Source organism: Pelobates fuscus, chromosome 3 (genome assembly GCF_036172605.1).
Source record: "Pelobates fuscus isolate aPelFus1 chromosome 3, aPelFus1.pri, whole genome shotgun sequence".
Taxonomy (NCBI): Eukaryota; Metazoa; Chordata; class Amphibia; order Anura; family Pelobatidae; genus Pelobates; species Pelobates fuscus.
The window spans coordinates 295,018,626-295,033,228 of record NC_086319.1 but is presented as its reverse complement, the minus strand read 5'-3'; positions in this window follow the sequence as shown (position 1 = coordinate 295,033,228).

The window sequence follows — 14,603 nt, the reverse complement described above, 5'->3', positions numbered from 1 at the left end:
AGTCCTTTCTCTGTTCTCTAATTGAGCCTATTTTCTGTCAATGAGTAATTTGGTAATTTTTACATTTTAGATTAGTAATCAGCAGAGTGTTTTGCTAAATGAAGGTTAACTCTGGTCAATCTTTAGTAATCCATTTATAATGAACTCATCATGGAGAGTAAAGTTTGCAGTCTATAATGTGATTTTAAAATTGTATATGCCCTATGATAGAGATGGTATTAGTATTTCCTTTTGTTCAAATGTCTGGCCACTTACTTCACCAACTTGTGTCTATGTGTGTTTAGTTGTATGTCTATGAGTATATATTACAATTATTTTAAGTACCTGGTGTTTCCAAATGGGGCACCAGGTAACAAACCCTGTGCAGCAGGACATGACTGCTGACCCGGCCAGAAAACCCACCACCCGTTACACAACACCTTTTGTATGGGTAAGGGCAACGGCCACAGCTTTATTAATAGACTATTAATATATTAACGCCAGCGTCCACAACCTGTCAGCTGTTGGGGGATTACCAACAGACAGCTCTATCAAAATGACCCACGAGTCCGGAGCAGCCTGCCCCCGCCATCAGCTCTCAGCAGGCTGCGACTCCCCAAGCCGCTTGGGCACTTTCTTCCAATCCTCTTCGCTGGCCAGGATTACTGCGAGCTGTGACAAAACAAAGAAAACAACAGCACACAACCAACAGCAACACCATCATAAACATGTTTGGGTGGGCGGGCGGGAAGCTAGCACCACTACACCTCTGCCCGGGAACTGGTGAGTACCCTTCCCTTTCCCTTCTTAATGTACCCTGGGTGCCACAATGTATCCCCTTTAAACCAACCCCGTATCCCTGCCAGCAGTCATGTCCTCCCTTCCTTAAGTTTCCAGGGAGGTACTTGACTGCTGACCCGACCAGAAAACCCACCACCCGTTGCCCATTAAATACACAACACCTTTTGTATGGGTAAGGGCAATGACCACAGCTTTATTAATAGATTATTAATATATTAACGCCAGCGTCCACAACCTGTCAGCTGTTGGGGGATTACCAACAGACAGCTCTATCAAAATGACCCACGAGTCCGGAGCAGCCTGCCCCCGCCATCAGCTCTCAGCAGGCTGCGACTCCCCAAGCCGCTTGGGCACTTTCTTCCAAACCTCTTTGCTGGCCAGGACTACCGCCACCGCGGTTCCTCCCTACCTACTCCCCTGAGAGGGACCGCGCCCGCGCCTCCTCAATACCCGACTGTAATCCCGTATTAAGGATATCCAACCCTATGATGGAGAGGTGTACCCCATACTTCCGCATCAAGTTTGAATTGTCCCTTTCCAGTTCTTTGTGCCTAACGACAAAGCCGCCGATGCGGCGGACAAATTTTCCAGTTTGGAGTGCTGTAAATAGGTTAAATGGGTAGTAGATGGATTTTATGGTTGAAATTAGTTAGCTTTTGCTGTTTTCAGTACTAAAAGGGCCAGGCATGGAAATGATGTTATGCCACCTCTGTAGAGTAATGCTCCAGCAACATCTAGATATACTGTATGAACTAATCAAGCAGTGTTATCTGCCAAAAAAAACTAATTAAAAAAATTACAGTTCAAACTAAACAATTATTAATTTTATATCCTGACACAACCTTACATGGGACCACCCTGTTTGATTGGCAGTCATCTTACTGTGCATTAACAAACAGGGTGACATACCTATATTATTTGGGTAGGTCTGCCAATTTGGTCTGTGCCAGTGATGTGGGTTGTGCTTCACTGACCATACCCTGTTTACCCCGCCCACTAGTATTTAGATTGGGGAGGATGACTTTTTTATGGATTTGAAAAATTTCACAGAACTGCCCCAAAGCTAACTTTGTCCTCAACAACATCAAAATAAATTCTTCAGGGGGCGGGCCTGACAGCCAGTCAAGAAGGTTGCATGGTGTTGAAGCTCCTCAAGGAGACCCACTTATTTAGCCTAATCCTGAATGTAGCTGCTCCTTTTTCAGACAAAATCTTGTTCCTGGCCTAGGGGAGTACCTCGTTGACTACCTGCATCTCTCCGGTAGCCACAATCCGTTACAGGCATCACTGCGGCCTTGTACCACTAACAGGGAAGCAGCCGATCCTCAACCTTACAGTGGCGCTTGCTGGCTACTACAGCATATCTATAAGCGTAGGAAACAGGAAAAATGGGGGGTGGGCGTGTTTACAAAATAAACCCAGTTTCAGGGGCGGAGCCTGGCTGTGGAGCTGCACAGACGTGCACAGCACGAGCTCCCGTCTCTAATCCGATTTGCCTGAAAAACCCTGGCTCCTGGGCTACAAAACCGATCAAAAACGCAACACCCAAGCAGGGGATACAGGAGAGAACAAAATAAGACCACTCTTGCACCGTTACCTCGCTGGGAAATTGTGCGGCACGGATGGGGCCTACCGCAACGACCACAAGCCTGATCAGGAGTAAGGGCGCGGGTGAGGCGGCCGATCACCCACCCTGGAGCTCCCTAAAAGCAAACTTCCAACCTGCGGAGGTCCACCCACGAGCCTTCCTCCCCCCCCCCCCGCCGGCGGGGGTCATCCCGGCACCAGCAGCAGGGCCACCGCTGACATTCATGTCCCAGAGACCGCACGCATCGGGGGTCACCAACTCTAAAATGGCGGCCTCCACAAACCAGCTAGCAAGCATGGGAACAGGAGGAGTGTTGATAATGGACACCATGGCTAAGCTGGACGAGATCCTTAATGCCTTTTGGGCCAGGATATCAGAAAGAGCGCTGACCAAAGCTACAGCCAAACGGACTATCCCAGCATCCACACACTTGGCACCCTCGGTCCCCAGGGGCGGACACGGAATGAAGGCCACCAGAGGCTCCCCAAAGCGGCACCAACAAAGGAACTGGCAGCGCAAGCACCGACGCAGGGCCTGTCCCACGACAAACACCCGTAACAAAGCCAAGCCGCAACAACCCCGTAGCAGAACAGAGGCTCCCTACCCAGCAGGTCAGCATAGAGTGACTGACAAACTACAGCTGCACCATCACAGCTCGGACACCGAGTACCTCACCACGGCTATGCCTCTGACGCCTCAGGAGACAGTGGCTCTCGGGGACTGCATCTCGCAACCAAAAGGGATCGGATGAATAGGCTGGAGATTGAGGACTAGCAGACATGTCTCATTCCTGCCGGACTTTCACCTCACATCATGCCTATTACCATTAATACTGCTTACTGAATGTTTTTTTCTATTTAATCAGCAAAAGTCGCTCTTAATATGTTGGTACATCTCCTCTCGAGGAGTTTTCTGTCATAGAGCTTCACTGCTAATTTACTGTAAGTTTGTTAATAACTTTTTGTTTTGCAAGTAGAGGCTATGACACTGGAAGGTATAGGCTGAATGAGGGGACTCTTTGGGACTTGCTCCTTCCTGTAACTGGGCGCTGGCAGCATGGAAATATCTCTTCCATGAAAGTGATGTTACCTTAAGAACATAATGTTTATCTGTTTATTTTTATAGTTAGCTTCACTAAGTTTGCTAATAGTTTCTTAAACTATTCACCACTGATTGGTTGATTTGATATGATGTGCAGGCAGTGCCGTGCCCCTACCCTTAGGGAGACCGAGACGGCAGCGGTCTCCAGGTACGATATACCCTGTAGTAGTCATTAGACATTTCCAGCCTTGTATAGGTTTTCCCTGACAAACCAGAAAATGTCCCTATTAGGTGTGTATTTACCCAATCTTAACCTCAATAATGTCAGAATTTCTAATCCAACTCCATCTAACACCTGCTTTGTCTTGGCTTACTCACGATCAACTGAGCTCCTTCTGTTTATTTTTGATTCACTAACAGCCTGAACAAGACCTAGTGTATTGGCCGTATAACCATGAATAGTCAGTTTCTCGGATAGGTGTGCTCATCCCAGTTTCATAAAGCGATGCCCTGGCCTGCCCGTTACTCTCAATGTGCCTGCTGAGGGAAGCCTATCTGTGAACCAAGCTAATGTTTTCTATTGTTTTTATGAAGCTTACGTTGTAGCCTTGTTTACCTGTCTACTTTAAAAGAAAAAAAGTGCCATGATTTTCTTTACTGCCATGTGATTAAGTGTATACAAATCTGATTGCACCAGCTGTTGTGGCAGTGCCAATCCACATGTAAGATAATTGCATGAACAAAATAAAGAATTAAAAAAAAAAAAAACAGTTTCAATTAGGGAGCATACATTAAAGGAAGACTATAGTGTTACGAATATTCACAAACCGGACTTCTATTCACAAACCGGACTTTACATAGGACACGAGGCCATGCGTTTAGACTGGAAGAAAGAAGATTTCGTCTAAGGCAAAGGAAAGGGTTTTTTTACTGTAAGAACAATCAGGATGTGGAATTCTCTGCCTGAAGAAGTGGTTTTATCAGAGTCCATACAGATGTTCAAACAGCTACTAGATGCATACTTGCAAAGACAGAATATTCAAGGATATAATCTTTCAATGTAGGGTAATAACTGCTTGATTCAAGGATAAATCTGACTGCCATTCTGGGGTCAAGAAGGAATTTTTTGTCCTAGCTTGTTGCAAAATTGTGCTTCAAACTGGGTTTTTTTTTTGTTTTTTGTTTTTGCCTTTTGGATCAACAGCAAAAAACAGGTGTGAGGAAGGCTGAACTTGATGGACGCAAGTCTCTTTTCAGCTATCTAACTATGTAACTATGTAACTATGAATACAAAACTATAATGCCTCTCTGCCTCTGTGATGTCTCCTACCCCTGTAATTAAAGAGCTAAAAACCCTTTAATTTACTTACCTGATTCCAGCACTGAGGTCCTTCATCGCTGGTTCAGGATCCTGCTCCTGTAATTTCAGAGATAGAGAAGGAGCCAACTCGTAAAGAGGTCATGCTAGATTTAGTGTTAACAAATGGAGATTTGGTATCCGATATTACTGTAGGTGAAAGTTTAGGATCCAGTGATCATCAGTCAGTGTGGTTTACTATAAGAACAGTGACTGAGTCACACCACACAAAAACAAAAGTTTTAGACTTTAGAAAAACAGACTTTTCTAAAATTAGAGTATGTGTAAAGGAGTCATTATCAGACTGGAGCAATTTAAATGGAGTCCAAGAGAAATGGGATTATTTAAAAGTTGCACTACTGAAGGCAACAGAAAATTGCATTAGGCTTGTCAGTAAAAGCAAAAAATTCAAGAAACCACTGTGGTACTCCGCAGATGTGGCCAAAATAGTAAAAAACTAAAAGTTAGCATTTAGTAATTATAAAAAAAAAACAGAGTGAGGAAGACAGAATGATCTATAAGATTAGGCAGAAAGAGGCTAAGCAAGTTATAAGAGCTTCCAAATCACACACAGAAGAGAAAATAGCGCAGTCAATAAAAAAGGTGGACAAACTTTTTTTAGATACATAAATGAGAAAAGAAAAGTAAAACAAGGATTAGTTAGATTAAAAAGAAAAGAAGGAAGGTGTGTAGAAGAGGATAACGGTCTAGCTGACTGCCTCAATGAATATTTTTGTTCGGTATTTACAGATGAAAATGAAGGAGAGGGACCATAGTTAAGAAAAAGGATAAATGAGTCATTTATTACACTTGAGTTTACAGAGGAAGAGGTTCTATTTCAACTCTCAAAAGTAAAGACAAATAAGTCAATGGGACCTGATGGAATACACCCAAAGCTATTAAAAGAGCTTAGTGGTGTACTAGCAAAACCATTAACAGATTTATTTAACCAATCATTGATAACAGGAGTAGTCCCAGAAGATTGGAAGTTGGCGAATGTTGTGCCCTTTCACAAGAAAGGTAATAGGGAGGAGTCGGGCAACTATAGGCCAGTAAGCCTTACATCAGTAGTGGGGAAAGTGATGGAAACCATGTTAAATGATAGGATTGTTGAACATCTAAAAACACATGGATTTCAAGATCAGAGACAACATGGGTTTACTTCAGGGAGATCATGCCAAACTAATCTTATTGATTTTTTTGATTGGGTAACTAAAATTATAGATCAGGGTGGTGCAGTAGACATTGCTTACCTAGATTTCAGTAAGGCTTTTGACACTGTTGCACATAGAAGGCTTATCAATAAACTGCAATCTTTAAATTTGGATTCCAATATTGTTGAATGGGTGAGGCAGTGGCTGAGTGACAGGCAACAGAGGGTTGTAGTCAATGGAGTATATTCGAAGCTTGGGCTTGTCACCAGTGGGGTACCTCAGGGATCTGTACTTAGAACCATATATCTTTAATATTTTTATTAATGATATTACAGAAGGTATTGATGGTAAGGTATGTATTTTTGCTGATTATACTAAGATATGTAACAGGGTTGATGTTCCAGGAGGGATAAGCCAAATAGCTAATGATTTAGGTAAACTAGAAAAATTGTTAGAGTTGTGGCAACTGACATTTAATGTGGATAAGTGCAAGATAATGCATCTTGGACGCAAAAACCCAAGGGCAGAGTACAGAATATTTGATTTGAGTCCTAACCTCAACATCTGAAGAAAGGGATTTAGGGGTGATTATTTCTGATGAATTAAAGGTAGGCAGACAATGTATTAGAGCAGCAGGAAATGCTAGCAGAATGCTTGGTTGTATATGGAGAGGTATTAGCAGTAGAAAGAGGGAAGTGCTCATGCCATTGTACAGAACACTGGTGAGACCTCACTTGGAGTATTGTATGCAGTACTGGAGACCGTATCTTCAGAAGGATATTGATACCTTAGAGAGAGTTCAGAGAAGGGCTACTAAACTAGTTCATGGATTGCAGGATAAAACTTACCAGGAAAGGTTAAAGGATCTTAACATGTATAGCTTGGAGGAAAGACGAGACAGGGGGGATATGATAGAAACCTTTAAATATATAAAGGGAATCAACACAGTAAAGGAGGAGACTATATTTAAAAGAAGAAAAACTACCACAACAAGAGGACATAGTCTTGAATTAGAGGGACAAAGGTTTAAAAATAATATCAGGAAGTATTACTTTACTGAGAGGGTAGTGGATGCATGGAATAGCTTTCCAGCTGAAGTGGTAGATGTTAACACAGTAAAGGAGTTTAAGAATGCGTGGGATAGGCATAAGGCTATCCTAACTATAAGATAAGGCCAGAGACTAATGAAAGTATTTAGAAAATTGGGCAGACTAGATGGGCCGAATGCTTCTTATCTGCCGTCACATTCTATGAGAAGACATTAATATTGGATTTTTCAAGACGTGAGGACGTCCAGTGTCAATTATGGTGTAAAACTCAGTGAAATACCAAGACGCGCCTCTAGTGACTGTCTGAGAGAATGTCACTGGAGGAAGAGTTAACCTTGGAATCTATTTATTGCAGTTTTTCAGAAACTGCAATAATTAACATTGCAAGGCTAAGGGGAAAAGGACACTGCACTCAGCCCACTTTAATGAGGTGATGTAGTCTGGGTGCCTATAGTTTCCCTTTAAACCATACAGTTTCTATGGGCAAAATCATACACAGTCAATGGGGAGGCTACTAGTAACATGGGTTACAGGCCTGTTTAAGTTACATGACCTCGTATGCAAATTCAACGCAAAAAAAACTACTATTTAATAAAAGTATACAAATCTTTTTTAAAAATGGATGTATGTCTTTCCACTGATATTTTTCATCTAGTTTTTGAAATGCAATTTTTTTTTAAAAAAACTCCTTAAAACATTTTTGTTTTTCTTTTTTTCTTAAACAGTAATATATATATATGAACCTGAACATACATACATTGTAGGGTGTTGCTGGGGCCAAAATACACAAAATACAGAATCCAGCGCACTCACTTATTCACTAAACAGAGATTTCAAATCTTTAGCAATTGTAATAGTTTTATTTAAAGGGACACTATAGTCACCCAGACCACTTCAGCTCAATGAAGTGGTCTGGGTGCCAGGTCCCTCAGGTTTTAACCCTTCAGATGCAAACAAATTCAGAGAAACTGCCATGTTTACATTTGGGGTTAAGCCAGCCTCTAGTGGCTGTCTTCTGGACAGCCACTAGAGGTGCATCTGTGACGCTAGAGGCATATTATGCCTCCATCGCGGAGAGCGTCCATAGGAAAGCATTGGGAAATGCTTTCCTATGGACACTTTGAATTCGCGCACGGCACTTGCCGCGCATGCGCATTCGGCTCCGCTGACGTCGGATGGGGGAGCTGCTGTCGGCAGGGGAGGAGAGGTCACTAGTGCCAAGGGAGCCCGGCGCTGAATAAAGGTAAGCTGCTGAAGGGGTTTCACAGGAGGGGGACCTTGAGAGTGGGGGCACCCTCAGGGCACTATAGTGTCAGGAAAACCGCTTTCCTTTCCTGACACTATAGTGATCCTTTAAAAACACCTCACCTAGGCCCCAGCAGCACACTATAATGTATGCATGTTCAGGTGAGTGCAGCCCTCTTGGTTTCTTTTATATATTTGGGAGTCCAGGCCAACTCCTTGGTTTTGCAACCCTCCCTGTCACAGGTGCCTCATTGCAGGACCCTATTTAGCCTTGACTTGCAGAGAGTCCCAGTAAGGAAGTATTTCCAAAGTAAGTGGATTAATCTCATAAGAGCAAGCATTAGGCTGCTAGAGTAGGACCTGCCAAGAATGGGGTATATTGATGTTGTAGCTTATGCAATATATGATCATATAATGTAACTAAAACCCCAGGTTTTGCCTAGGTGAGGTATTTTTAACTAAAACTATTACAATCTCTAAGATTTGAAATCATTGTTTAGTGAATAAGCGAGTGCGCTGGATTCTGCATTTTGTATATATTTATTTTTTTATTATTTAAAAATGTTTTTTGTTTTTTTAAATATACACCATAATGACTCCACAATCTTCCCTGCTTCCTACACTTGCTCATTACAAAGAAAACTCTGTCATCTGGTGAGCTTTTTGGGAATATGCGGAGAGATGTGCTTGGCTACCAGCTACAGATTAGGCCTGTGCTGGGGGAATATGTTGTAAAAATACTTTATGATTGTGTTGAGAATCTCACAGTAAAGCAGCATCGTGCACATTATTTGCTTAAAAATGTCTTGATGACACGAGTCTTTTACACATCTGGTCTTATTTGCATAGTAGGTAACGCAATTCAAATATTCTTTTCATGTGGATACTGAAATTACCCTCAGTGTGAAAAGATAGCTAACTGGGGGATCTGTCAATAGTTACTAAGGAATACAAATTATTATCAGATGCATTATGCTGTGCTAGGGAACTCCTACTATGGAGCCTTCACTACAGCATTATACTGTATGATGGTCACATAAACGTATTCTGGGTAATTTTTAGATGATTTATTCACTCGCAATGCTCGCTATTCAGCTAATATTTCTGTCTGTTTTTCTTAAGTCTGTTAATAGTAGATTTATAGGGCTCACATACGTATCTTCTGTCATTGGCCTGGTTTACAGAATCATATCAGTGATAGGTGGGTCATTTTCAATTCTGGATAATTGAAAGATAATTGTTGTCCAGATCCAATTTAGTCCTCCATGTTTCAGGTCACTCCACAATATATTCATTCATGATACTTGCTTTATTATGCATTAGGCCAATTGTTTAGGACTCCTGAATTTCGGTTGGTTAGTTGATCCACAACATTCAAGATGGCTTTTTGTATTTATATTTAATCTTCTGTTTCTATGTCCATCACTCACTATGTATGTTATGTTTTCATTTTACAGGTTACGGGCTGCTCAGCATTAAGTGCATTATTATTATTATTATTATGTTATTTATATAGCGCCATCAAATTCCGCAGTGCTTTACAGTGGGTGGGTGAACAGACATGTAGTTGTAACCAGACAAGTTGGACACACAGGAACAGAGGGGTTGAGGGCCCTGCTCAATGAGCTTACATGCTAGAGGGAGTGGGGTAAAGTGACACAAAAGGTAAGGATAGTATTAGACTAGTGACAGTTGCAGAAGAGGAATCAGTCGGGAGCTATTAACAGTTTAATTGATACGCTTTTATGAAGAATCTGGCACTTACAATCCATATGTTTCTTACCACAATTACACGTCTTATTTGTTACTATGAGCTAGGTCTCTTGGAATTGGAATATGATTACTTGGCTGATTATTTAATATGCTTACCAAGACTCACCAATTTTTTTATGTGACTAAGTTGTGGTGGTCATTTAAGCTGTCAGTGCAATGAAAAAAAACCCAACAACTATATTATACCTGAGGAGCTGCTAATAAATATCTGGGGATGCACATTCTGAAGGTTTGCTTGGCATCATCTGTTGCTGATGTCAGATGCTACAGCCCCGGATTGTTTAGCATAGTTTAATTACAGCCCAGCAGCGAGAGGTTCAGCATGCTGATTGGATAGAGTGGGTGCCACAGAAAGGATATACCAGAACGGTGAAGGGTAAGGTACTTTGGAATTCAATGACTTAGGAATTGTTACGACTTATCTGTCGTTACATAGTCACTTTAAATGTATCCCTTTTTTATAAAATAAGAACACAGGAGGTATCTAATAGTAATACAATTTCACATAAAGTACAAGTGACTTATGCTAATATTAAATGGATACTTACTAATGCAAGGATCCTAAATAACATAATGGGGGAACTAGAGTCAATAGCTTACACTAAGCGCAATATGACATAATAAGAGAAATATGGTGGGATGAGACACGTGACTGGGCAGTTAATTTAAATGGTTACACATTATTTAGGAAGGTGGTGGGGTGTGTTTGTATGTCAACCACGATTTAGATTCAAATATTAAGCAAGTGGAATGTGACATGGAAAATGTGGATGTTTTATGGGTAGATATCTGCTTGTGTAAAAGAAAAGAAAGCAAATATTGGTTGGGATAAGTTATAAACCACCTAATGTTAATGTGGATGAGGAAGAACAGCTGTAATAGCAACCTGGAACATCTGCACATGTGGGTAACACATTAATTATTGGGGATTTCAATTTATCAGACATAAATTGGTATAGAGGGACTAGAAGTTCAGCAAGGGGAATCCGTTTTTTTTTTAACCTTTTAAAAGACACCTTCATGTCACAACTGGTACAAGCACCAACTAGACAGGATGCTTGTCTGGATCTGGTTATAACAGACAATGTTGATCTTTTGACAAACATTCGAGTAGGGAAGCAATTGGGAAATCATGATCACAATATGGTGTCTTTGAAATAAACTCAAAAGAGCAAATGCACATTGGGTATACTAAAACATATAATTTTAAAAAGGCCAATTTCAATAAGATTAGGGCAGCTTTACAACATATTGACTGGCATAAACTCTTTAGTAAGAAAAGCACTGAGCATAAATGGAATATATTCAAACAAATATTATAAAGGTACACTTCTCAGAATGTACCATTGGGTAATAAATATAAAAGAAACAAATTGAAACCAATGTGGCTTAGGGGGAACGTAAACCAAGAAATGTAAAAAAAGAAAAGGGCATTTTAACCCCTTAAGGACCAAACTTCTGGAATAAAAGGGAATCATGACATGTCACACATGTCATGTGTCCTTAAGGGGTTAAAGCATTTAAATCAGACAAATCAGAGGCATACTATATAAGAATACCAATATGCATTCAAAGGGTGATTAGATGGACCATTTGATATGATTCTACACAATAGGCTAACACCTTCAAATAAAAGAAATTGGTCTGACGAAATTCTTGTGCTTGGGTAGAACATTGGCTTTAGCAGAGATTACAGAGAGTTGTCATTAATGGTACACTTTTACGCTGGACAACAGTGGTAAGTGGTGTCCCTCAGGGTTCTGTTCTGGGACTGCTTCTATCTAACATATTTATAAATGATCATGAAGTAGGTCATGTTTTAGTGTTTGCAGATGACACAAACCTTTGTAAAGTAGTGCAATGTGTGATTTAGATAGATTAGGGGACTGGGCACTCAAATTGCACATTAAATGTAATAAATGCAAAGTTATGCACTTCAGCGTAAAGAATACACAAGCAACTTACACAAGAAGGATTTAGGAATATAAATAGGTCAGTATAACTATTAATTAATATGTACAGCATTAATATGCTGTTCAATGTTGTGCACCTGTTCAAAAGAAGTACAGGGAGTGCAGAATTATTAGGCAAGTTGTATTTTTGAGGATTCATTTTATTATTGAACAACAACCATGTTCTCAATGAACCCAAAAAACTCATTAATATCAAAGCTGAATATTTTTAGAAGTAGTTTTTAGTTTGTTTTTAGTTATAGCTATTTTAGGGGGATATCTGTGTGTGCAGGTGACTATTACTGTGCATAATTATTAGGCAACTTAACAAAAAACAAATATATACCCATTTCAATTATTTATTTTTACCAGTGAAACCAATATAACATCTCAACATTCACAAATATACATTTCTGACATTCAAAAACATAACAAAAACAAATCAGTGACCAATATAGCCACCTTTCTTTGCAAGGACACTCAAAAGCCTGCCATCCATGGATTCTGTCAGTGTTTTGATCTGTTCACCATCAACATTGCGTGCAGCAGCAACCACAGCCTCCCAGACACTGTTCAGAGAGGTGTACTGTTTTCCCTCCTTGTAAATCTCACATTTGATGATGGACCACAGGTTCTCAATGGGGTTCAGATCAGGTGAACAAGGAGGCCATGTCATTAGATTTTCTTCTTTTATACCCTTTCTTGCCAGCCACGCTGTGGAGTACTTGGACGCGTGTGATGGAGCATTGTCCTGCATGAAAATCATGTTTTTCTTGAAGGATGCAGACTTCTTCCTGTACCACTGCTTGAAGAAGGTGTCTTCCAGAAACTGGCAGTAGGACTGGGAGTTGAGCTTGACTCCATCCTCAACCCAAAAAGGCCCCACAAGCTCATCTTTGATGATACCAGCCCAAACCAGTACTCCACCTCTACCTTGCTGGCGTCTGAGTCGGACTGGAGCTCTCTGCCCTTTACCAATCCATCCATCTGGCCCATCAAGACTCACTCTCATTTCATCAGTCCATAAAACCTTAAAAAAGTCAGTCTTGAGATATTTCTTGGCCCAGTTTTGACGTTTCAGCTTGTGTGTCTTGTTCAGTGGTGGTCATCTTTCAGCCTTTCTTACCTTGGCCATGTCTCTGAGTATTGCACACCTTGTGATTTTGGGCACTCCAGTGATGTTGCAGCTCTGAAATATGGCCAAACTGGTGGCAAGTGGCATCTTGGCAGCTGCACGCTTGACTTTTCTCAGTTCATGGGCAGTTATTTTGCGCCTTGGTTTCTCCACACGCTTCTTGCGACCCTGTTGACTATTTTGAATGAAACGCTTGATTGTTCGATGATCACGCTTCAGAAGCTTTGCAATTTTAAGAGTGCTGCATCCCTCTGCAAGATATCTCACTATTTTTGACTTTTCTGAGCCTGTCAAGTCCTTTTTTGACCCATTTTGCCAAAGGAAAGGAAGTTGCCTAATAATTATGCACACCTGATATAGGGTGTTGATGTCATTAGACCACACCCCTTCTCATTACAGAGATGCACATCACCTAATATGCTTAATTGGTAGTAGGCTTTCGAGCCTATACAGCTTGGAGTAAGACAACATGCATAAAGAGGATGATGTGGTCAAAATACTCATTTGCCTAATAATTCTGCACTCCCTGTATATGATGACACTAGAATGTGCAAAGGTGAGCTACAAAATTAATAAAAGGAATGGAACATTTTGTTAACAAATTTGCATCTCTTTAGTTTAGAGAAACAGCACCTTAAAGGGGATATGATAACATTAACCAAATATAATCGAGATAATACACACCATTTTCTGAAATCTATTAATAAACCGGACTATACATGAAAGGACATGAAAGCACACATTTAGCACACATTTAGACTAGAAGAAAGGAGGTTTAGTCTAAGTCCAAGGAAAGGTGTTTTTGTTTTTTTTACAGTGAGAAGAATAAGGATGTGGAATTCTCGGCCTGAAGAGGTGGTTTTATCAGAGTCCATCCAGATATTTAAACAGCAAATGGATGAATACTTGCAAAAACATAATCCGAGATATAACTTTAAATTAGTGGGGTAATAGCTTCTTGATTCAATGAGACATCTGACTGCTATTCTGGAGTCAAGGAGGATTTTTTTTTTTACCAGTTTGTTGCAAAATTGGAAAAGCTCTATAAACTGTTTTTTTATGCCTTCTTTTGGATCAAAAGCAAAAATAGATGTGAGAAAAGCTGAACTTGATGCACACATCTCTTTTCAGGCTATGTAACTATGCAGTTTTTGTTTCCTTTAAGAAAAATAATGAATAATACATTATCTCACAATTTGGACAATAGATAGAGATATCAAAAAAATGTAAAATTAATGTTGGCAATTCATAAATTTTACTCAAGACCATGGCATGCACATGGGCAGAACCTACTGACATTTAGCTTCAAAGCAGTTCCTAGCAAATGGTCAGCAATGTTGAGACTATCTCTAATATATTATGTGCTCCTGCTGATTGCCTGGGTTTATAAATATTTAACCAAAATTATATGGAGATCAGGACAGGAGACCTTGAGCACTTTACAGCCTGTAAGTAGTCTGTAAAATACATATTTGTAACCAATAAAAACTTGTCTTTGATGTTTTTTTTTCTTTTAGAAAGTTCTGTAG